The following is a 27,009-nucleotide window of genomic DNA, read 5'->3' as shown; positions in this document are numbered from 1 at the left end:
AATAATGATAAAAAAAAATGTAAACAGACGTAAGAAGGTCAATAAAAATGTCAAATAAAATAGAATACAACATTTTAAATATGTTTTAATTCATAAATCATAAAATAAGTAATAATATGAAAATAAGAATATTACTCGTATTTTTTCAAACAAGAAAAAAAAAAAAACGTGAAAAAGAAAACGTATTATATATTTTTTTAAATATAAAAACATTAAAATATAAGTAGAAATGTGGAATAAAAAACATATAATAACATATTTATATAAGCATAAGAAGGTAAATAAAATGTGCAATGGATAAAGATAAAATAAGTAATATTTTTAAAATAATAAATTATTATTTAAGTAATAATATTAAATTAAGAATATATATAAAAAGTAAAAATGTGCAAAAATAATATAAAATACATTTTTTTTAAATACAAAAATATAAAATGTGATTTGGATCAGATTTGGAATAAAAAACATAAAATAAACTTTAAATAAGCAAAAGAAGAAAGTAGGAATGTGCAATTAATAAACTAAAATATAATTAAGATATGTGTAATAAGTTTAATAAAAATGTGCATAAACATGAATTAAAACTAAATAAATGTTTATAATTTTCACCAAAAAATTAACTTTTGATAAAAATAAAATCTTATACAACCAACAATAATTAAAGTGAACATTTTAAATAAATAATAATTTAAATAAGGTAAAGGTAAATACAAATGTGCAATGTAGAAAGATAATGTTTTTTATATTTTTAATAAGTAAAAATATTAAAATGAGAATAAAACTCATCTTTTTTAGGTAAGTAAAAACATGAAAATAAACATACAATACAATTTTTTAAATACAAAAACATTAAAATATAAATAAAAATGTGGAATAAAAAACATAAAATATGTATACATAAGAAGTGAAAGCAGTAAACAGATGAATGAAATGCATTAATAACATATGAAGGGTAGAGTGAGGGAAAGGACGCAGAGGATGGAGATGTTAGGGGGAGGAGCAGAAGAGGCTCAGTCTGTTCAGCAGCAGGACAATGGACCGTCTTCTGCACCGATCCTAACCGGAACACACCGGGACACAAGGTACTGTCACCGGGGAACCTGAGCATGCTTTAGGGGGGCTAACACGGGTCATTCATCCATCTAACCCGGGTTAAAGTAAAATCATATGTCTGTGCAGAAGGGGGGAGTCTTCAGGAAGGAAGCGACGCAGCAACAGACACCCAGCAGAGAGGCCTTTCCTCCCGGGTCCTAAACCGGCTGGAGACACCTTATTGTAACACAGACAACTTAAACTGTTTATGATTTTAAAAGAAAGTGTGTATTTTGTAATGGTGTTGTGATTTTAAAGCAGGGAAACACATCCGGATTACCAACGCCGCGTTTTCTCGTCTCCAAAAACAACCCTATGCAGAACTCCCTTACTAATCAGGCTGTTTTAACTTAAAATGCCTAGAAGTTACATTTAACACGTCTACATTTGACAATTACGATTGATTTGGATACCTTGAAGTCTTATGTTGTATTCGGCGTTTGATTGAATTATAAAAAAACGGTTAAATTATAAATGAAACCGAATCTTAATCTAGACACAGTGGACGTCGGCGTCCGCTAAACCGTATTTGACGTGAGGGGGCAACACGCGTTTAACACATAATAGTGGTCTTTAAAAAGGCTTATATGTGTAATAAAAACACGCCGAATTAAAAAGTGTCTCACATTGATTCTAATAGAGGTTACATTTTTTTTTTACAATACTAAAATGCCCCAAAATCAACGCTTCATTAAAATATGATGTTAGTTTAATGGAGGTTCGGAGCGGGCAGCATATGTCGAGTTTGCCAACAAAGCCTCTCTGTAGCCAGCAGTGTTTCTGCCACCAGGCCTGATGCAGGGATAGTGGGGTGAATAGATAGAGGCATTGTATTTACCACCATAATGTGCCTTCTGTTAAACACTGCATGTGACGTACATACACAGAACGGCAGAGATGTTGTGCAGGAATGGAGACTTTAGGACTTATTATCACTCATGTCTGAATGTGCAGAATGTCACCATGCCAGTGCAGAGGCTGCAGAAAGCACATGCGCACACACACACACACACACACACACACACACACACACACACACACACACACACACACACACACACACACACACACACACACACACACACACACACACACACACAAAGATAGATGTGTCCTCAGTGATACAGCATATCATGATGAAGGTCATTTATCCCTCAAATCTATAATAAAAACACAGCTGGATGGTCTGTTTGTGGTATATTCTGTATTTATTCTGTATTTATTATGTATTTAGTGAAGGTAGGGGCCATCAATACATTTAAATCAATAGTGTTTTACTTTAATATGATGAGGATGATTGGAGCAGGCAGGCGTTTGTTGAGCGGTGATGGTTTTATTTTAGATTGTATTGACCTGAGACAGAGTGTGTGTTCGTGGGAGGAGGAAGGAGATAAACACACACACACACACACTTCACAATCTGCTTACAGAGGAGAGGAATCAGTATGGATGGAAAGGACATGTCAGATTAGTTCACACGTTGTAATAACAGAGCTTATTCTTTAACTCTGTGTCTAGTCCTTTAACATGACAACTAAAGAGCTGATGATGTATAAACCGAGACTCAGTGACAGGAAGCAACACCAAACCGCTAAGGATTATGGGTATTATCACAGTGTTTTTATTTAATTGACACACACACACACTCATAACACACTCTTCACAAGCTGTGCAATTCACCATTATACATCCCTTATATACAGAGGTGGGAAGTAACTAAGTACATTTACTCAGTACTGTACTTAAGTAAACGTTTGAGGTACTTGTACATTACTTGAGTATTTCTATTTGATGCTATTTTGTACATCTACTTGTGGCCAAAGCGTCTAACAAGTAAATGTACTTAAGTTCACATTTTATTTCACTTTTAGTATGCTACTGTGTTCTTCTACTCCACTTCAGTTCAGAGGTAAATCATGTACTTTTCCTCCACTACATGTATTTAATACCTTTAGTTACTTCACAGATGTGGATGAATGATGTGAAATATAATCAAGTGTTAAATCAGACTTTAGTTCCACCTGGACTAAATTCACAAGCTACCCTGCAGTATACAAAGTCATTCAAACTAGCTGCACCTTTACCAGCTTTGAGAACACTTTCATGATCAATCATTATAAAACATATCATATATATTATTCTGAAATGGACCAATCTGCACAATGACTACTTTTACTGTCGCTACTTTCACTATATTTTGATGAGAATACTTTTCTACTTTTACTTGTAACAGAGTGGTAGTATGCTACTTTTACTAAAGTATAATATCTGAGTACTTCTACACCTCTTCAACAACACACTTTACAACAATTCGCTGCGTCTGAAGTCTGAATGGAGGAAATGAAACATGTTGGATCCTGTTTGTGCTCCTGTGGAGGTTTACACCCTGATGAATGGATCAGTGGGAGAAGACCTGTACAGATAGATACACTTATTTAAACATACGATGTCAAAAATGTGCAATGAAAGTCCAAATACAATATCAAATAAAGAGTAAAGTAACCAAAAAAATTGCAACAAAAAGTACAAAATAAATCATAATATTAAAAAAGCATAAAAAAAGAAAGTAAAAATATGCAATTAAAAATATAAATGTCCACATTGTATGATAGATATATCTATTATCAGTATGAACATGTGCATATCACCATATATAAGCAGAGGTGTACTTCAGTGCAAGTAGAAGTACTCAGATCTGGTACTTGAGTAGAAGTAGAAGTACTCAGATCTTGTACTTGAGTAGAAGTAGAAGTACTCAGATCTTGTACTTGAGTAAAAGTAGAAACTCAGATCTAGTACTTGAGTAAAAGTAGAAGTACTCAGATCTTGTACTTGAGTAATAGTAGAAGTACTCAGATCTTGTACTTGAGTAAAAGTAGAAGTACTCAGATGTTGTACTTGAGTAAAAGTAGAAGTACTCAGATGTTGTACTTGAGTAAAAGTAGAAGTACTCAGATCTGGTACTTGAGTAAAAGTAGAAGTACTCAGATCAAGTACTTGAGTAAAAGTAGAAGTACTCAGATCTTGTACTTGAGTAAAAGTAGAAGTACTCAGATCTTGTACTTGGGTAAAAGTAGAAGTACTCAGATCTTGTTTGTTTGTTTGTAGCCTTTATTTATCCAGGTGAAATCCCATCAGATCAGCGATCTCTTTTTCAAGGCAGACCTGCCGCACATTGGTTACACATGTAACAGAAAACAAAAAAGGACACATACAACATAATGACAGGGGTACAATTTACAAACGTATTCACAAAGACAGGTACCAGGAGTAAAACATATCAATTCCTCAAGCTGAGCTTTAAAATGATGCAGGGGAACCAAAATGCTCATTTTTAACATGTTTTGCAGAGTGTTCCAAGCTAGAGGAGCAGCACACATGAAAGTGTTAGTGCCTAAAACAGTCCTAGCACTTGGCACATGTAATAAAAACACATCCTGGGATCTCAGGCAATAGCTACTTGCGACTCTCTGTGAGATCAGTGAGCAGATGTAAGGTGGTAGTTTACCCAGCATGGCTTTATAGATGAACATGTACCAATGACTGAGTCTCCGTACAGTCAGTGATGGCATACAGGGTACAGTGATGAGTAAGTGCTTTACAGTTAGTAACAAGTCTCAGCGCACTGTGAGAGGCGGCATCTAACTTGATCAGGTGCATTCATATATATCAAATCACCATAGTCCAGCACAGGTATAACACCACCAGTGTCTCGTACTTTAGTAAAAGTATAAGTACTCAGATCTTGTACTTGAGTAAAAGTAGAAGTACTCAGATCTTGTACTTGAGTAAAAGTAGAAGTACTCAGATCTTGTTCTTGAGTAAAAGTAGAAGTACTCAGATCTTGTACTTCAGTAAAAGTAGAAGTACCAGAGTGTAGGAATACTCTGTTACAGTAAAAGTCCTGCATTCAAAATGTTCCTCAAGTGAAAGTAGAAAAGTATTCTCATCAAAATATAGTGAAAGTAGCGACAGTAAAAGTAGTCATTGTGCAGATTGGTCCATTTCAGAATAATATATCTGATATGTTTTATAATGATTGATCATGAAAGTGTTCTCAAAGCTGGTAAAGGTGCAGCTAGTTTGAATGACTTTGTATACTGCAGGGTAGCTTGTGAATTTACTCCAGGTGGAACTAAAGTCTGATTTAACACTTGATTATATTTCACATCATTCATCCACATCTGTGAAGTAACTAAAGGTATTAAATACATGTAGTGGAGGAAAAGTACACCATTTACCTCTGAACTGTAGTGGAGGAGAAGTACACAGTAGCATAATGTGGAAATATTAAATAACAAGGCTGTCAGATATATATAATAGTACTTCAGATTGTTTTGTGTTGAACTAAAGGCAGTACTCTCTGTCTCTTTCTGTTTTCACACGAATCCCACAGTGTGGTAAGATGTGTCACATTTGATTAGGTAACCATTAGAAAACACATGTATCTTTTATCAAATCCTCTATAGTTGCAAACAGCTGGATCCTTGTGTTCTACTTTCTGAGTTTCTTGTTGATATATTTTCTGCAGGTCGAGCTTGTTTGTTTGGTTGTGTAGGCTAACGTGCTAATGCTAACGTCCTCACAGTGATTGTGTCTCGTTGGCTGTTGTGTCATCGATGAGAGCAGCTTGTGCTGACTGGGGGGAAAACAGTGGAGCTGGGATGTGGTATTTCTGTGTTGGTCCCTGAAGGCAGCATCTCCCTGGTTCAATGGGATCTCTTGCAGAAAAACTAAAAAAGCACTCTGAATAGTTAATGTCGGCATGGTAACTGATTCACCAGCACTTATTATGGTGTGATCTTGCTTGAAGTGAAAATATTTGCACTTTCTTTGGTGTTCGGAGTTAGATTTTCTATGTTTTTTTATGAGAAATTGTTAGTCATGTTTGGCTTGAGTTGTGTCCTTACATTCTTAACTCTTATCCCGATAAGTTCATTTCAATTTCAATTTTTGAATTCTGTCAGGATCAACATGTGACTCAATCATTTTCAACACATTTTTGTTAATTGACTATATCATATTTTTCTGGTCACAGTCCGTTAAAGACCCTCTAACAGAAACCCTTTAGTTTGAACCCTCGATGAAACCGTCCCTCAGCTCAGACCGGACAGAGGTCATGTTCACAGCCAGATAATAATAATGTGATCATCGGAGAGCGGCTGATATCTGCGGCTCAGTATTCACTGAGAGTGTTTGTCATTCAGAGCAGCAACACAAAGACACACAGACACACAGACACACAGACACACACACACACACACACACACACACACACACACACACACACACACACACACACACACAGAGAGCTCCCATGCGTCAGCGTCTTAATGGGATTATCCTCACAGCTCCCACAGAGAGACAGGAGGGCAACGAGACACTAGTGGTGTTATATCTGTTATATCTGTTATATCTGTTATATGATGTCCATCTACTGGTCTTTTTCTGCTTATAGACAGTAAAGGAGGCGGTGGCTCAGTGAGATAGTGCGCTGGTTCAATCCCCACTGCATTGCTCCTTATTTTGCATTGCACACACTGACACTGACTTTTTATCCACCCCCCAAAACATGATGTATTACATTAATGCTCATCAAGTGAACGGCATCTTGTTCTTTGTGTCTTTCTTAACACGTTTTTTCTTTTGACCTACTTTGCAACTTATTTTCTGTTAGATTCCTTGTATGTGTAAACGTACCTGGAAATAAACTTGATTGTGATTCTGTGGGGCTTCTCCACAGAACTGAATGTGTGTTCGTCGCTTCGTCGGGTAAAAGCGTCTATCAAGTGACATGTAATATAATGTAATGTGATATAATGATTAGGGATGGTGTCGTTAAAGTTTCACGGTACTACTACTCTAATTTTTCTGATAGGCGAGGGGGGGGGGGGGTGAATGTCCAAATTGACCAATCAGCATCGAGTATTCAACAATGCCGTTTAGAATGTTGATTAGATATCATTATTAATCACATCATAGGAGGAAATGAAATGTTCAGCATCAGTTTGCACGTACTACTTTAAAGCAGATGTGTCTCTTGGCGTAGAGAAGTGGAATTATTTACCGAATGATTTAATGGGCTGTAAGAAAATTGTTATGTTTAAGAAAATATATAAAGAAAGTGTAATTAGACAGTTTGAAGTTGACTTTTGATTGTGTTCTGGTTTTATGTTTCGGTACTTGTAAGCAACTGTGACTGAAAGAATATTGCTTTTATTTGACTTTTTTATGGTTATTTCATTTGCTGTTGTTGGTTTTTTTAAGAAGGGGCAGGCAAAATAAGATGTTCTTCTCCCTGCTCCTTTCCACCATGCACTATGCAAAAAACAGAATAAGGGTACATGTTTTGTTTTAAAATAACTGCCATGTGTGCAATAAACAAATATCTGTCTCTGATTGTCAGCAGGAGAAAGTGAACCAGCTGCAGGATGCTGCCGTCCTCCTCGCTGCTCAGCTGCTGTTCACCGGGGGGAATCTGATCGACCAAACATGATGAAGACTGAACCGTCGGGGGGGAACGGGCCCTCCAGCGGCGGGACCTCCAGCATGAGGAGCCCCTCGCCGCACAGGAACGCCTACGAGGCGGGGCTGGCGGCGCTGAAGAAGGCCACGGATCACCTGAACAATGCAGCTAACGGAGCGACGAGCTCCAAACCGACTCCGCTGCCCCGGCCCACCGGCAGGGGCAGGAGTTACGGGTCCAACGTCCACCGCATCAAGAACATGTTCATGCAGATGCAGTCGCCTGGAGACGAGGAGGAGGGCGACAAAATGATTGGTGAGTCACGTCAAGAGTTAGACTTTTGTGGAGGATTTTCTGAAGGAGGTTAGGGTTCAGTTTGTGGAGGATTTTCACAAAAGTAATTTCAGCCAATCTTTATTATTATAGCAGCTCATTCTGTGTATAACAGTAACTTTGTGGACAACAGATCAAACCCACTGTACCTGATCACTGAGGTGGACTCACTGTATCATTTAACTTCACATTAATGATTGTGACAGACTCAAAGCTCATTTACATGAGAACAACATTTGGGTCCAGGTGGATCACAATAAGCAAAGCTCACACCCAGAGAACAATTGGGTGTCGCAGCTTCTCCCCTCGAGCACATTTGCTTCCTTTCCTCCCTGTAGTTTCATGAAACTCCTCGTGAACACATCTGTTATCACACATCCAGTTATAAGCCATTCCCAGGATACCACTTTGTGAACAGTTACACTTCATTAGGATTACACTGGATTAAGCTTTAATACCATAATTGCCATAACACACTTTTGTGGAGGATTTTCACAAATGTTTTGATGTCATTTCAGCCAATCTTTATTATTATAGCAGCCTGTTCTGTGTATAACAGTCACTTTTGGACAACAGGTAATACCCCCTGTACCTGAGCTTTATGAAATCAACTTTAAGAACACTGAGGCAGAATAACTTTATAACTTCACATTCATTAACTAAAGAAAGAGGACCAGTCCACACATTGCTGACATGTGATGTAGTTGTGGTTACAAGGACAGACAAAGACATGCATATTAAGAACATTTAATTCACTAAGAAAGAAATGGAAATAGTCTTTTGGCTTTTTGAAGTCAGTCGAATTGTTTAAACAACCTAATTCGGAGAAACTATGGGTAGTATCGTGGATCAAAGTTCTATTTTACTGCTCACTTCTCCATTAAGTGGGGTTTGTTGTAACTTTTAAAGACATGAGAAGCTCCTAATGTTCCCAAATCTCAGCTGTTTTCTTGAGCTTAACCAGTACAAAAGATGGTCAAAACCAATCGTCAATATCACCGAGTTACACTGGGATTTATTTCTTCTCTGTCTTCCCTTGTTCCCTGTTAACCCTCCTGCCTCCTGTCTTCAGATCAGACGGTGAAGCTGTCCTTACCGAGGGCCTCCAGCCTGAACGAGAACGTGGACCACAGCGCTCTGCTCAAACTGGGAGCTGTGGTTTCAGAGAGGGTCAACCGCTTCGACTCTAAACCCGGCGCAGAGGCGGGGGGGTTCTCCAAACTCCAGGAGACCAGGAGGATCTTCGAGCAGCGGACTCTACAGGTGAGAAGAGTATTTGTAGTTTGAATTCAAGACCATCTGACTGACTGTACTAGAGAGTGGTGCAGGAATGAGTCCTACAACTGTGAAACTGGTAATTGTATCACTTCCTGTTCCCTGGTCTGCAAGTCAATGGTTTTCTGGATGTGTTTTTGGTTGTTAGCATGAAATAAAGTCTGTGGTTAACACAAGTTGAAGAGATTAAATACCCCCCACTGGTGGATTTAAAAAAGGCGGTTCCTAACAAGTGATGTCGACTGCCGGATTTGTTGGGAACAATTCACGCCGACATATACATTTATCAAGCATGAGTCGAAATCTGTGCATAAAATAAGATAAGATGGAGCTTTATTAATCCCTGTGGGGAAATTCAGTAGTTTAAACAGCAACAGGGTGAGATTGAAAAACAGGACAGCACAGATTCACACAAGATTAATACAATTAAAGATACAATTATATACAGTTATATTTATACATATTAAATATATTTACATGTATGTGTGCCGGAAAAAGTTATTGTGAAAACAGTGTGTGGACAGTGTGTAATCAGGCCACGGATCCATATGTTCCCCTTACGATCCTGCTTTGATCGGTCTGAGGTTAAGGTTAGGCAAACTTCAGAGTCTGGATTTGGATAATCAATAATCACATGGAGAGATCCTATTGGAGCCATTTCTACACTAAGTGGATATGACAATAAAACCTTTGAATCTTAAAACCTTCCAATCTTGGTTTGATACGATACGAAACGATATGATACGATAATACTTTAATGGTCAGTGTAGGTGCCAAATGCTACTTAGCCTGAGTTCATTATTTGTATTACTATTATTTGTTTACGTCACTTTTATTTGTATTTGTTTAGCACTTCTGGTAATTGTCACATGGGTGTGGTTTGTGTATATATGTCACCTGTTTCATGTCGAGTGCGGGTGACAGAGGGTGAGCTTGTGTTGTCGTCTTTGTCCCTATAGTTATTATGTTAAGATTTTGTTAATTAAATATCGTCAAACTATCTTACTTCAGTATGGACTTTCTCATTGAAAACGCGTCGCAGCTCATAGCCAAGCTTAGCCTCTCGGCGTCTCAAACTGAACTGGAAATTGAGCCGCCACAGTCAAATCAAGTCTGAAATGTGACTTTGGGAGGCTAATGCTTCTGGTTTTGTTTCCTCCCAGGAGAAGCAAGCTGCCACAAACCGGATCTTACTGAAGAAGGAGCGAGCATCGGGCTTCCAGGACAGCCGTCTGGATGTCGTGGCTCGATTTAACGGATCCACGGAGGCTTTGGACCGGCTGGACGACCCCCCCAGCTCCACCTCCTGCTCCACCTCCTATTCCAGCTCCTATTCCTGATTCTATCCCTGCTCCGGGCGTTCTTCCCGTTGCTGCAGCTTCAGTCGGGGATGCCGTCAGCCCGACAGTTAGTCAGCTCAGCGCCAAGTTCGAGAAGACCGAGAAGACAGAGAGACAGAGAAGCAGAGAAGACCGAGAAGACCGAGAAGACCGAGAAGACCGAGAAGACCGAGAAGACCGACCCCTCGCAGAACAATGTCGCCCAACGTCGGCCAGGTCCTGTTTTACCGCCAAAACCCAAACCACCTCCAGCGAGAGGGGAGGCGACCGGGAGGAAGGTGAGAAGAGTGTGCTGAACACAAAACATGCTTTTTTAATTGGGTTCATCTGGTAGAGCTTGTGGTTTATGTGGAGGAAAAATAATCTAAGAGCTAAACAATTAAATGCGGTGTTCCCCAGGGCTCATATTTGGGTCCTGCACTTTTTGTTTTTCTATATACATTCATTTTGAAACGTTATTATGCTGATGACACTCTGATTCTGATTCTCTTTCAGACGAAGGTGCCACCTCCCAGTAAGGAGAACCAGAAGGAGGCGACAGAAGGAGAAATGAGCACCAAGGCAGCAAAACTACCAGAAATTGGCGGCAGACTCTCTACAAAACAGCTCAACTGAATTGATATCCGGCGACGACAAGGAAGGGTTTGGACAGTCAGGAGAAAAAAAGCCTACATGCTCTTCCTCCTCCTCTTCCTCCCCCTCCTCCTCGTCTTCTTCAGAGGTCAAAGGGGAGTTGGAAGTCCAGCCGATCGCGACTGAAGCTCGGGGTTCGAGTACAATGACTCCTCCGGGGTCAGGATCCAAACACTGACGAGCAGGACGGGTCCAGGCTGGTTCAGGCCGACGTTCATATGCCTCTTTGGAAAATGGAGAAAGAGATCCTCCTGGTTCCTCTTCCTCTTCCCCAGAGGAACGAGGAAAGGACTCTGACAGAAGAGGAGAGGAAGAGGAAGAGGATGAGGATGGTTCGAGGAAGGAGGATTACTCCGAGGGGGATTTGGTGGATATCAGTGCGTACAGTGGGATCGGAGAGGAAGACTCTGGGGGAAGTCAGCTGGACGATGAGGAGGATGAAGGAAGATGAGGAGGAGGAGGAGGAAGAGGAGGATTATCAGAAGGAGAGCAGCTGCTCAGAGATCCAGGGACTTCCTGAGGAGGAGGAGCCTCCGCCGGCCAATCGGAAGATCCAGTTCAGCGTTGGGCCAATCAAGGTGAGTCGGATGGACTTCCTTTTACTTGGTTTGTGTTAGAAAAATCTCCCTGGTCCCCGGCTTGATCTTCAATCTCAGGATCCATGTATCTCTGATCCTCTCCAGAATGGAAGTAGTCAAAACTAAAAAAGAGAATTTGTTGGTTTTTTCTCAAAATCTCAAAATTCTGACTTTTCTAAAAAAAATCTGACTTTTTCTCCAAAATATTGACTTTTCTCAAAAATTGTGACTTTCTCTCAAAAATCTCAAATTCAGTTTTTTTCTCAACATTCTGACTTTTCCTCAAGAGTCAGATTTTTCTCAAAAATATGACCTAAAAAATTCTGACTTTTTCTCGAAAATCTCAAAATTCTGACTTTTTCCGAATACTTAAAATTGTTAATAATCACTCGTTCGCGGCTTGAGCTTCAATCTCAGGATCCATGTATCTGTGATCCTCTCCAGAATGGAAGGAGTCATCACATACAGAGCATCAACTAGTTCCTGAACAGTGTCCTTCACATGCTGATATCCAAGAGAGGGAGTTTACACAGTCACAAGATGGAGGAATAGAAAGCAGTATTCAATGTTTACTTCAGATTAGCTCCACGTCAGAAATGATCATGCTTGTCATATGTCTATCTCCATAGAGGCTGAATCATCATGTTAATCACATAGCTATCATATGCCTCAAACAGTCCTGATGCTCTTCTAGGTAATCATACATCCTGTCATGTACACAGCTACAGTTGGGATACCTTTGTTATCATGTTACTCTCATATTGGAAAAGGACATTCAGGATTTTCTCAACAGTTTGCGTCAAAAGAGCTGTGGCTCCTACAAGAGAATATATTGCATCTGTTAGTTGGTAAGTTTCATAGTTTGTCAGTTGTTATTGGAGCCGTTACTGGGAAGAGGAACTCCATGAGGCACTTCCTCATTGGCTGTAGACTCATCACAATGTGAAAGTGTATGACGAGTCCAAAAAACGCTTTCGGTGTCTTGGGTTCGGTTTGTGTGTCTGTTTTTACCAGGATAACGAGAAAGAACAGCATAGATCTGCGCTCTCCTTCTACTTAATAATGTAAATGGCTCTAATATCCTCTGGGGATCATGACACGTCGCAATTTTTATTGCAAAATTAGTTTTTTATATTTGAGATAGTGACCGATGGTGGCATTGAAAGGAAAGGCCAAGCAAGGTCAAAAATATTGTAATAACTCATCACCCAAATCTGCACTTCTCCTTGGGTGTTTGAGGTGCTTTAGTGTCTGTAAGCTCTTTGTTTTGGTTTTAAAGCCTGAAACTGTGCCGTTTTGTTTCACTTCCCCAAAAAAAGCAACTAGCTTGTGAACAGGAACTTGTAGCTGCTAAAGAACCAGGTGTTTCTCTTGACTTGGTGCCCAGAAACCCCTTTAACAACTTTATAAGGAGGTCATATACGTTTTGACTTCAGGGGGTGTCAAACTCAATTTCATCGCGGGCCACATTAGCATTATGGTTGCACTCAAAGGGCCGGTTGTAACTATATAAATATACATATATAAATATATAATATATATATATAAAATAATGTATTATATTACATTATTGCCTCTGAATTGGATTATTATCGGATAGGGTAATAACTAACTACGTTGAAAGCAGAAGTCCAGGGCAAATAATTGCAAGTCTCTTCAGTGCGCATGTCACAAAATGAGATGCATTGTGGGTCATGTAGTTTATGGGCAACGTGCTTCTGTAAAGTGGCATGTAACCGTATAATAAACGTATTATATTCTTTGCAAGCTCTTGCGGGGCCACATAAAATGAAGTCGCAGGCCGGATTTGGCCCCCGGGCCTTGAGTTTGACACCCCTGAGTTAGATCATGTTTGTAAGGCTTACTTATGGAAAGGAGTTTATTAGCTGCCGTTTGAAGCTATGCACTGATTCAGTTGATCTGATAGAACGAGGAAGGCTTTTACAGGAACGATGGGTAGCCTCTGGATGTAAAATAGGGAACAGATAAAAGTCCTGGATCAGGTGATTGGAGTCGCCTACAGCTGGAAAAAAGGGCCTCACTACTCCGCTATAATTGCAAGGCCATGTGTGTTATTATATATTAGTATCTTGAAATAAATATTGTATGACTGGGATGCTGATGAAGGGAGGCTAGAGCTGCCGGGTTGATGTGTGCTGGAAATACTGCTATGAAGTCAAAGAGCCGTCCTACTGAGTCTTTTTCATACAGAAAGCAACGTCCCTCTGAAGCCTGAGTATACATCCAGTTTCAATGGGTACATGCTGAGTCCATGACTGTGTCAAAAGGACAATAGGCCCGTGATCAGAGCAACGTTCACCCACTGTGAGGTCACATGACACCTGTGAGGTCACATGACACCTGTTGATCCACCCCAGGGATGATGTCCAACTACTTTGATCTACTTTCTTTGGCATTTAGGACTTACAGATATTATTATTCTATAACATTATAATCATTATTCCAAAACATAGCAAAGTATAGAGTTTAAGAGTAGAAGTTCCATGTTACTTGTTGAAGAAGGTATTCTCAGGAGGTCTTGTACTTGAGTAAAAGTAGAAGTACTCAGATCTTGTACTTGAGTAAAAGTAGAAGTACTCAGATCTTGTACTTGAGTAAAAGTAGAAGTACTCAGATCTTATACTTGAGTAAAGTAGAAGTACTCAGATCGTGTACGTGAGTAAAAGTAGAAGTACTCAGATGTTGTACTTCAGTAAAAGTAGAAAGTACTCAGATCTTGTACTTGAGTAAAAGTAGAAGTACTCAGATCTTGTACTTGAGTAAAAGTAGAAGTTACTAAGGTCTTGTACTTGAGTAAAAGTAGAAGTACTCAATCTTTACTTGAGTAAGTAGAAGTACTCAGATCTTGTTCTTGAGTGAAAAGTAGAAGTACTCAGATCTGTTCTTGAGTGAAAGTAGAAGTACTCATATCTTGTAGTAAAAGTAGAAGTACTCAGATCTTGTACTTGAGTAAAAGTAGAAGTACTCAGATATTGTACTTTAGTAAAAGTAGAAGTACTTCAGATCTTGGACTTGAGTAAAAGTAGAAGTACTCAGGTCTTGTACTGAGTAAAAGTAGAAGTACTCAGATCTTGTACTTGAGTAAAAGTAGAAGTACAGGTGTAGGAATACTCTGTTACAGTAAAAGTCCTGCTATTCAAAATTTCCTACAAGTGAAAGTAGAAAAAGTATTATCATCAAAATATAGTGAAAGTAGCGACAGTAAAAGTAGTCATTGTGCAGATTGGTCCATTTCAGAATAATATATGATATGTTTTATAATGATTGATCATTAAAGTGTTCTCAAAGCTGGTAAAGGTGCAGCTAGTTTGAATGACTTTGTATACTGCAGGGTAGCTTGTGAATTTACTCCAGGTGGAACTAAAGTCTGATTTAACACTTGATTATATTTCACATCATTCATCCACATCTGTGAAGTACTAAAGGGATTAAATACATGTAGTGGAGTACAAGTACACCATTTACCTCTGAACTGTAGTGGAGGAGAAGTACACAGTAGCATAACATGGAAATACTCAAGTAAAGTACCTCAGTACTTGAGCAAATGTGCTTAGTTACTTCCCACCTCTGGGTATTCTACAAAAGAGAATGATGTGTATAACTGCTGTAAGAAATATAATATGTATTGTGTCCATTGAAGCTGAAATAAGTCAAACGATGGTTTTAAACAACAGGATATGAAATACTTGGCTCGACATTAGTTGATTTCTCGAAGCCTTGACAGTTGGTACGGTAATCTCATAGTAAAATGTGAAAAGAGAGAGGCTGAATGGGTTTATTCAAGGCCTGTGTGCGTGTGTGAGTGTGTGTGTGTGTGTGTGTTGTGTGTGTGTGCGTGTGTGTGCTCTGCTATCTGTCGCATCATGGAAACTAAAAGAGATAAAACGAGTAAAAAGGAAATGACTAAAAAGACTCTCTGACTTCCTTCTTCGTTAAATGTTCACAAACGGGTTGCCTGGGGGATTTCTGTCTTTGATTTCGACAGTCAGCATTTCCTGCTGACTGTCGCTGAAACTCGTGTGTGTGTGTGTGTGTACTAATTTCTCCTGCAACACACAACGCCTCACCCACAGTGCTGCTGTTTGTGCTGAAACATGTCCTAGCACGTCACGATGAAGCTGTCAAACATAATGCCTCGGTGATAAACAAAAGAATACCAGAAAAATAATTATAGCACGTAACAGACGAGATGGGAACAGGAAATAAGAAGCTTTGACATTAAAACGCAATATTTTAAGGCACGATTTCTTGTTCTTAGACACCTGGAAGACAAGGACGGTCAGTTAGCGTCACCTTTCCTGCTCAGTCATGTCCACTTAAAGGATAATAAGAAGGAACAGGTTATATTTCAGGTCAGGCGTCGGGTCAAAAATGAATTCTTTACTTTCCTGGACCTTAAAAACGTTTAACCACTGACCTCTTTGGCCACGGTGAAGCTAAATGGAGAGTTGTGGCCTGGGGCAGCGTTGTTTACGACTAAGATAGCTGCTACAGTTAGCTACCTAGCTAAATACCGTAAAACAGTATCTGCTGCTGATGAAACAAAACAAACTGAGGACATATATTGAACGTTTTTGTGATGTTTCGGCTGTTTTCTGGCTGCTGTTTTTAGCTTTGGGAATGCTAACTTTCGTTCTCCATCTCTGTGAAGGTTAATGCTAACAAAAGTAGGCTAACGTTAAAATAAAAGAGTATTGTAAGTGTAATGAAGTAAAGTTAGCATGAAAACAGTTAGGATAGCATTAAAATAACTACAGTACATCAGGCATGAAAAGGTAATGTTAGCATTAAACAAAGTAATGATAGCATAAAGAAAGAAATGTTAGCCATAAAAGAAAGATATGTTAGATAGTATAAATATGAATTCTAGCTTTAAATATAGTAAAGGTGGGATAAAAGTAATGTTATCATTAAAGAAAGTAACGTTAGGATAAAGAAAAAGTAATGTTAGCATCAAAGAAAGTAATGTTAGCATAGCATAAACATTTATTTAGCTTTAAATAAAGTAACATAAGCCTTAGTTTTATTCCAAATATATAAGTATTTTTTAAACAGACTCTCAGGGTTAGCATCCTTTATAAAATGCTGCTCATAAACAAGTTGAGTCACAGAGGTTTTATTTCTATCGTAGGCGTAACGAAAAGGTAATTAAGGATCAACCTGCGGAGAATATTCACTGACGAGGTTCAAGTCAAACCTCTTTACCTCTGAAAACACCAGCTGGAATGTAGCTCGGTGTGTTTGTTTTCCTTAAAACTAGGTGCACACACAAGCACACACACACCCACACACACACACACATACACACACACACACACACACCACACACACCACACACAAACACACACACACCCCACACACACACACACACACACACACACACACACACACACACAACACACACACACACACACACACACACCACACACACACACACACACACACAGAGGCATGGGAAGCTGATTGATAAGGATCACAAAGCAGGAGCTTTCTTTGGGAGTGAGCACCTGTGTGTGTTTTGATTTGAGCGTAACTTGGAAATCACAACATTCATACAAACCGACGTAGAAAAGAGAGGGGTGTGTGTGTGTGTGTGTGTGGTGTGTGTGTGTGTGTGTGTGTGTGTGTGTGTGTGTGTGTGTGTGTGTGTGTGTTGTGTGTGTGTGTGTGTGTGGGTGTGTGTGTGTGTTGTGTGTGTGTGTGTGTGTGTGTGTGTGTGTGTGTGTGTGTGTGTGTGTGTGTGTGTGTGTGTGTGGTGTGTGTGTGTGTGTGTGTGTGTGGTGGATCTGTTGTGACACGAAGGTTATGAGATGTTGGCCTGCAGCATAAACAGCTCTATAAAAGTTTTTAGAAAACCAACACGATCACCCGAAGGCGATATAATCAGAGAGCTAGTTTTGTAAGTTTCAAAAGACATACGTTATTAAAGGTGGGGTGAGGTAAGTTTGAGAAACCGGCTCGAGATACACTTTTTGTTATATTCCATGGATGCTCTTAACATCCCGATAGCAATGAATATCTGAAGTGCTTGACAACAAATCCATAAAGAAATGTCATCTGTGGAAAGCCGTAGTACTGACAAAAGCACGACCAATCATCTGAGCCGGCCCGGCTAAAATAACTGGATGGCCTACCTGCCTGTCAGCCTTCCATCTGTGCCAAACTTATCTCGTGCCCTCATTGGTCATGTGCGCGTTCGTGTGTGTTGGAGGAGGGGCTCTGTAAGGAAGTGGCAGATTTGTTCCGTCTGTGTATTTTCAAATTCTAGCGCACTCAAGCTGGTTTCTCCAAAATGACCTACCCCACCTTTAAGTCTATTATTATTATAGCATGATAAAGTAATTTTAGAAAAGACCCTTTGGTGTTGTTCCCTGATAAAGGAGGTGTGTGACGCAGTGGGTTGTGCGTTGGTGTTCGGATCAGGTTTCAAACCCCACTGCAGTCAGCATGTCGGTGTGTCCCTGAGACACTTCACCCCAAATTGCTCCTGTGGGGATTGTCCACAGTACTGAGTATGTTAGTCGCTTTGGATAAAAGCGTCTAACAAGTAACATGTAATGTAATAATAAATTACTGAAGCGATGAAACACTAGCTAGTCGTTTCTTTAATTATTCGAGGTATCGCTTAGCTCTTTACATCCTCAAATGTTAGCATGATGTATGCAAAGCAACCGTTAAATAGCTTTTTTGCTAGTTGCTGAAAATTGGCCCTTCAATAGTGTTTTATTTGTCAGATGGTGACATAGATTGTATATTTTCTACTTTTTAATGCTGTTTTATTTCTATTTTGAGATGTTTAAACTTAAGAATTGTTTATTTCTACTCCTTTTCATTTCTGCTCACGTGCAATGCCTTGTTTTTTATGCTGCTGCAACGCAAAACATGTCCCAATTCGGGATCAATAAGTACATCTAATCTTATTTCGTCAACATCTAGTAGAGTGGTGGAGATTACAGATTACATGTCTCTGCCATTAATATGTAAATCAAGCAAGAAAGTGAGTTTAACGTAAGTACTGTTACTGTATTGTATTTGTAAAGGAATGTCTGATTTATTTAGAATAATTTTGAGTTTTTTCAAACATTTATTTGAGATTTTTCCGTCATACTTTGTTGTTTGAAAAGCTTACTACATTTTGCGGATCATACTCACTTCATTTTGCTTGAGTTATCTGTCATCAGATAGCTTGTTTTGTCAGTTATTAAGTGTGTTGTAATAGCATGACAAAGGAAAGATGCAAATTGTCACTTTGGAGAATCTGGAACTCAAAAGAGAAATGAGTTTTAATATTCTATTATAACGTTTTTCATTACTACTTTCAGTGGCAAAAGTAAGACTGTGTGTTTGTGGGTACAGGCAATGCTCTGAAGCTTTCATGTACACACACACACACCACAAACCACACACACACACACACACACACAGCTTTAAGTTTCTCAACAGAAGGAAACGTGGAACTGCAGGAAACAGTTTAACAAATCACGCCTTCTGACCCCATTTCTGTGTGTGTGTGTGTGTGTGTGTGTGTTGTGTGTGTGTGTGTGTGTGTGTGTGTGTTGGTGTGTGTGTGTGTGTGTGGTGTGTGTGTGTGTGTGTGTGTGTGTGTGTGTGTGTGTGTGTATGTGTGTGTGTGTGTGTGTGTGTGTGTGTGTTGTGTGTGTGTGTGTGTTGTGGGTGTGTGTGTGTGTGTGGTGTTGTGTGTGGTGTGTGGTGTTGTGGTGTTGGTGTGTCGTCTATACATGGTGCCGGCTGTCGTATTTTTATAGGCCGACCCTGAAGGCAGCATCTCCCTGTTACTTGTTACTCTAAACTCTGTACGTCTTCTCAACGTCACATTAACATAAATGCCAGACAGAGACAGAGGTCAGCGCCAAACTCACGCTGGGCGAGCATGTGGTTACCATGGAAACAAAGTCATGTGATCATGGAGAAGCCAACAAGACAGAAGCTGCTGACCTTTGATTTTGATTTTTTTTTCTGGAAATTAATGACTTTTTTATAGTGGAACAATAAAATTGCAAAATTACGAGAAAAAAAATATGTTTGATTAGTCAAGGAATGTTTCTGTCTTTCGTGCAAATATAACTTTAAAAAACACCCAGAATATTAACGTTATTTTCTCCTTACATTACCACTTAAATATGAGTTAATTACCCACTTTAATTTAGGTAAATAGAGTTTCTCTTGAAAAACCATTGTGTTGTTTAGATTTTCCGAATTTGTTTAAAAGAATTCTCTGAAATGAAAGTGAAAAAATTATGAATAAACAATACAAAAAAACCACACAATTATGAGAATCTATATGACTTTATAACCTCAGAAAAATCAAGTTTATTGGCTCGTACCATTTTTCGTATTTCTTTTCCCCGTGAACGTACCAATTAAACTTCCGAGAAAATCCATGTTTTTTCTTTAAAAGGGACCCCTTTAATATCCAAAAATACAGGTTCTTCTGTAGGACCGTCCTCCTGACCCTTTGAGACCTCTCCTGTGTGCAGAGTGTTCAGCACACGTACCTCTAACGAGGACTACGACCGGCGTCACTGATGGACGTCGACCCGATGGCGGCGTCGGCGGGAAGTACGAGCTGGAGGAAACGAGTCGAGAAGCTGGACCTTTTCCTGTGGGAGCTGGGAAGGAAAGGTACACACACACACACACCCCACCCACCACACACACACACTCACACACTCACACACCTCCCAAGGTTTCGTGGGACTTCTCCTTACAACCCATTATCCCCGTTATGGGATTTAACAGTTAGGCGCGGATTAGCCTATTTAGCAGCTAGTAATTCGAACGTAATGGAATTTTTTAACCAGTAACCGTCGATGACTGCTTCCCTCAGCAGGACAGAACACACATTGACTCATGTTACATTTGTAAAGCATTAATTAAAAATGTATACATGAACAGTTTCAGTTTAATGGTTGGAACTTTATGTATTATGCAAATGTGTGACATCATTTAGCTTTAAAGGTTAATGTAGTGGAGTTAAAAGTACAATACTTCACTTTGAACCGTAGTGGAGTTTAAGTATTACGTCAGGAAAATAAATACTCAATTTATGTAGAAGTACTTCAAATTTGCACTTAAATACAATGCAAAATGTAACTGCCTGGTGATGATATGAACAAAATAAATGTATGGACATCAGGGCTTCACAACGAATTCACATGTTATTAAAATTGCACACGGACTCGTGCAATCTAAATTGCAGGAATATTTTGTAACAATTTGAAAATGTGATATTTACTGTGTGTGTGTGTGGTGTGTGTGTGTGTGTGGTGTGTGTGTGTGTGTGTGTGTGTGTGTTGTGTGTGTGTGTGTGGTGTGTGTGTGTGTTGTGTGTGGTTTTTGTGTGTGGTGTGTGTTGTGTGGTGTGTGTGTGTGTGTGTGTGTGTGTGTGTGTGTTGTGTGTGTGTGTGTGTGTGTGTGTGTGTAGACGGTGATGGTCTGGGTATCAGCATCATAGGGATGGGAGCATGAGCTGATCTGGGTCTGGAGAAACTGGGGATCTTTGTGAAACGGTGACGGACGGAGGAGCTGCTCCGAAGCCGGCAGGTAACAGGAACACCTGAGTCTTTATATATGTTCTTAAAACCCTGCCGTGACTCAGCATTTCTATCACCTCCTGTCCCCTGGTCTGGTAGGTCAATGGTTTCTGAACGTGTTTTTGGTTGTTATCCTGAAATGAGGTCTGTGGTTACAGATTTTTATTCAACGACATAAAATACGTCAGTGAATACAGAACTGGTGGATTTAAAATGGTTGGTTGCTAACAAGTGTCTAAATGAGACGACTAAACGTCATCACGCCAACATTAGCCGCCTTTAGCTTAGCGGTGGTGACGTGAATCATGTGACCGTGCTGTAGTTCCTTTATAGCCCAACATTAGCCACCTTTAGCTTAGCGGTGGTGACGTGAAGTCATGTGACCGTGCTGTAGTTCCTTTATAGCCCAACATTAGCCGCCTTTAGCTTAGCGGTGGTGACGTGAAGTCATGTGACCGTGCTGTAGTTCCTTTATAGCCCAACATTAGCCACCTTTAGCTTAGCGGTGGTGACGTGAGGTCATGTGACCGTGCTGTAGTTCCTTTATAGCCCAACATTAGCCGCCTTTAGCTTAGCGGTGGTGACGTGAGGTCATGTGACCGTGCTGTAGTTCCTTTATAGCCCAACATTAGCCGCCTTTAGCTTAGCGGTGGTGACGTGAGGTCATGTGACCGTGCTGTAGTTCCTTTATAGCCCAACATTAGCCGCCTTTAGCTTAGCGGTGGTGACGTGAAGTCATGTGACCGTGCTGTAGTTCCTTTATAGCCCAGCATTAGCCACCTTTAGCTTAGCGGTGGTGACGTGAAGTCATGTGACCGTGCTGTAGTTCCTTTATAGCCCAACATTAGCCACCTCTAAGCTTAGCGTGGTGAATACCACATCCCTGCACAATTATATTCTCACATGTTGGATTTCTTTCTTTGTGTGTTGTGTGTGTGTGTGGTGTGTGTGTGTAGGATCATGGTGAATGATCTTCATCGTGGAGGTCGATGGGACCAGTCCTGGTTGGCGGTCACCCAGTGTCTCGCTGCCTCCGTCCTCCGAAACACCCACCGGCACCGTCAAGTATGATACACACACAGAGATATTGACATATATTATAGGTTAAGATATTCAGCAGCAGTATATAAAGTCTCTTTGATTCTCAGTTGTGTGTTTCGAGATCGTTAATTGGACGCATGGATCTTAATTGTGTTTGCAGGTTTGTGATTGGCCGGGAGAAGCCAGGTGAGCAGAGTGAGGTCGCTCAGCTGATCCAACAACTCTGGAGCAGGAGAAGTGGCAGTAGAGAGATGATGGAGCAGAGATACAAGCAGTACATGGACGACGACGAGGAGGTACACACACATACACACACACACAAACACACACTCACACAACACACACACACACACACACACAGGACACAATAATAATATATAACATTCTATAGGTTTTTGTGAATGTAAATGGTCTGGCAAAGGATAAAATACCAGAGTTAAGGAACCATAGTGATAGGCTAAGGGGCGGGACATCTCTAAGCTGGTTCTAATAACAACAGAGCTGGCCAGACTACCAATCAGAGCAGACTGGGCTCTGGTTTCAGACAGAGGGTAAAAAGAGGTGCTTCAGCACAGACAGTATGAGAAAAATGAAGAGATTTTTGAACATGAAAGCACGGAGACCATTTCACAGTAGAGGCAGTGTGTGTGTCAAGAGGTGTCTTATTGGCTTTAAATAGTAATTTCTTTTCTCGCTTGAAATCACATGATCAGCGTGTATTTCTACTATTTGGCAAGAATAGTATCACAAGACGTACTGTTAGAAGTGTGTGTGTGTGTGTGTGTGTGTGTGTGTGTGTGTGTGTGTGTGTGTGGTGTGTGGTGTGTGTGTGTGTGTGTGTGTGTGGTGTGTGTGTTGTGTGTGTGTGTGTGTGTGTGTGGTGTGTGTGTGTGTGTGTGGTGTGTTTTCACAAACCTGATCATTTGAGTACGTCTACTAAAAACAAGAAAAATATGTCATTTATTTCACAAATCATGTAAACATTTCCAAATGTCGGTGTGTTCTTTCAACCTCAGTGCAGCACCTCCACCTTGTGGTCGGAGAGGGTAACTGCAGTTAGTGCTACAACTATTATTATTTAAATTGTTATAAAACCATGTCAATATTTATACAGAATATATTATATTATTCCAGTACTCCAGTCAGACACACATTACACATTTCACAATAATAATATCTAGCAAATAATAAAAATCGTAATATCTCTGATATGAATGTTCCCTCTGTGTGTTTCTCTGCAGACCGGAGAGTACGCCACAGACGAGGAGGAGGAGATGAGTCCGGTGTTTCCAAACTCCATCGAGGTGTTCGACCTGGCGGAGAACCAGGAGCTGTCTCCTGTGGAGCTCGACCCCGAGAAACTGGCCCACAAATTCAAAGAGGGTAAGAGTGGTTATTACATTATGAATGCTGAATGTAACTATATTATGTATTTATTCCACTTTTAACTGATGAAACTGTATCAACACCAAGGTAGTTAAATGAAAATATACCAAAAGAAATGCTGATTTCCAGGATTCAATTAGTAAATCTCGGATAAATTCTTGATCATTCTCTGAGATTAAAGACAGAAAATGTAAATGGCTTGACTAAGAAAAACAGATTACAATATTTTTCTAAAAGTCTTGGAGATTTTCGACTTCAATCACAGAGAATATATTAAAAAAAGATCTCAGAAATGAACGACTTTAATATCAGAAACTCAGGTTTTCTTTCTTAAAACCTTTTCTTAGAAACCCCCTTTCCTTGTTGTAATTATTTGAATTTTTTTTAACTACAATACCCAGAATACCCTGCCATATTTCCCCAGTCTTAAAAAGATTTTATGGATTATTTTTTTTACGTTTTTATTAATCTTTGTTTTCATTTTCTCTGTGCAGCTCCAGATCAAACACGCAGTGACCCAGGCGGAGATCCAGCTGCTGAAGAGGAAGGTGAGAACGTCAGGTCTTTTTTTACATGCACAAATGTTGCGATCCTGAAGGCAGCATCCCTGTGTGGTGTCCCTGAAGGCAGCATCTCCCTAATGTATCCCTCCTATCTCTCCTGCAGCTGGCTCATGCGGAGCAGGATAAGCTTCGATGGCGGATGGAGCGAGCTCAGCTGGAGCAGAACATCCGGGACAGCAAGGAGAGGATGGAGAAGCTGGAGGGTTACTGGATGGAGGCGCAGTCGCTCTGTAAGGTAAATCAAGAGAGAGAAACCAGCGGGAGCTCAGAGGCAACAGGAAGGGATCTTAACATCGTTAGACATCTTAATTGATCAACGGAAGCTTTAATTAGGGCTGCCCACCATTTGGAAGAAATGTGATTATATTATTAAAAAACTATATTAAAGGATAAGATATTTTTAGAATTATTATTATTACATTTCTTTTAATTTAATTTTCCTATTATTACTCCTAGGGAAAATTCACTTTATCTATTTATACTATTTTTTTTTTTTTTTATCATTTGTATATTCATTTTAAATGTAACAATTATATGTATTATTTGTTCATTTTCTTTTTTATAATTTTTATCTCTTTAATTTAATATATATATCATATATATTTTTTTTTTAATTAATTGTTTTGATAATAATTTATTTTTATTATTTTTTCTTTATTTTTATTCCTCTTTTCTTTAAGACATACAATAAAGCATATTTCTTTGTTTTATTTTCTTTCACTAAAAGTAGATTTTTAACTTTGGAGCAAAGAGCATGAATGACAAGCAAGTCAATAAATACAAAATGTTATTTCAATTCACGCTTAATCAATACTGCAGGTCATTTATGTATTATTTTCTGTGTGTGTTTTCCAGGCGGTGGACGAACACCTGAAGGAAACTCAGTCTCAGTACCAAACTCTGGAGAGGAAATACAGCAAGGCCAAGAGACTGATCAAAGAAGTACCAGCTGAAGTAAGGAGAGGGAGGGAGGAGAGAGGAGGAAGGAGACGTTCGAGGAGTAGGAGAGGAGGAGGAAATCACACAGAAACTTTAATGTGTTTTCATTTTTCAGAGAGATCGAGTTCCTGAAGAAGGAGACGGCTCAGCGTCGAGCCGAAGAGGAGAGCGAGGCGACGCACAAAGAGGAGGCCGACACCCTGCACGAGAAGGTGAGCAACACCAGAGGGAGGTCATGAAGTATTATAAGTATTCATTATTTTTAGATAATTAAAAAATACACAAAGGACAGATGACAAGAATATATAGTGCAGGAAGAGGCAAGATCAATATACAAACAATAATATGTATCATCATTTTTATATTTTTTATAATGATTACGTTTTTTAATACTAAGATGGACGAGACACCTTTTTTAATTAAATATTTTGTATTTATTTTTTTATATTCCCTTATTTAAAAATACAGCGTCTCTTTATTGGTTGAAAAGTTATTTGTTTTATTGATTATGATGGATTAAGATACCTGGCATTATTAAGTGAATAAAGTTAGCTCCACCTTTACCAACACATTAATGCTTAACTCATTTTACTACATGGCTTAGTTGAATACTGGATTCTGATTGGTCAATTGGGACATTTCAGAGGTCAATGTGACAGTAGCACAGACCGCTGTTAAGCACTATAATGACCGTGCTAAGGAGGATCAATGTTTATTTGTTTTCACAGATTACCGACTGGAGACCAAAGTGGACGCCCTGAAGACCCCGAACGCCTCGTAGACCTTCATCTGTAAGGAGGAGGAAGAGGAGGAGCGCTGCCTTCATCACCCCGGGCTGAACTTCAACTGCAATCAAACATCTGCTGCACGGACAGGAAGTGGGGGGGGGGGGGGAGAATAACAGGAATGACATTCAAAAAGGAAAAGAAGCAACTTCTCGTCTCCTGTCCGTCAACTACAAATCCCAGAATGCTCCTCTGAATGACCCACAATCCTCCTTGTCTGTCTTCCTGGCTTGGCAATCAAAGCAACACACACTCGACACTCTGTGCTTTATTTATATCGGCTTCTCCTCCTGGGTTTCATTTATTTTAAGAAAAGGCGCTTTTTACTGAACCGGCTCGTCACAAAGTGCTTTATAGAGGGCAGACGAAAACAGGACAAAAAATGACTTTTGATTGTCGTATACTTTTGAACGCTGAACCATTCCTTATTTTTTTTTTGGGGGGGATTGGACTGGATTCTTTCGAGGAGGAAAAATAAAACCCACATGGAGTGACTGCCATGTTTTAAAGACACACTCTGGAGTGAAAACGTGGTCGTAAAACACACAGAAAAAACTCCGGAAAAGGAAAAAGCCACCACCTGCTGATCGTCGAGTAATAAGAACTACAAACAAGATGGCCGCCACATTTCACAGATTAGTGACAAAATGGAAAAAAAACGCCCACCCATTTTCCAGCCTGCGGGCGATTGGAAGGAAAATACTGTCTGTAAATATTCAATGCGTGTATTTAAAAGTGTTTTAAATATCTGATATCGGAGGGTTAGCCTGTGCAATTGGCAGAAAGACTACGAAATAATGATCATCTCTTTTCTACCGACATCAAAGGCAAACAGGGTGTGTGTAGTCCCATGCTGATAGGAGCTTCTAACGGTTTGTGTATCTTTGGGTGTGTACTAACCGCTGTGTGTGTGTGTGTGTGTGGGTTCACATGCACATCAGGAAAACGTTTCCAACAACCAGAATCAGGAAAAATTGTTTAGGGATAGATGAACAGTGGTGGA

At 39.7% G+C, this 27,009-nt stretch overlaps 1 pseudogene; it reads left to right on the top strand.

The window, feature by feature from the left end:
• Positions 1–997: 997 nt before the first annotated feature.
• On the top strand, positions 998–25,460 carry LOC117479095 (annotated as a pseudogene).
• Positions 25,461–27,009: the final 1,549 nt, after the last annotated feature.

This window comes from Trematomus bernacchii, unplaced genomic scaffold (genome assembly GCF_902827165.1).
Source record: "Trematomus bernacchii unplaced genomic scaffold, fTreBer1.1, whole genome shotgun sequence".
Classification (NCBI taxonomy): domain Eukaryota; kingdom Metazoa; phylum Chordata; class Actinopteri; order Perciformes; family Nototheniidae; genus Trematomus; species Trematomus bernacchii.
Note: the sequence above shows the minus strand (reverse complement) of the source record. Positions and strands in the feature narration are given on the sequence as shown.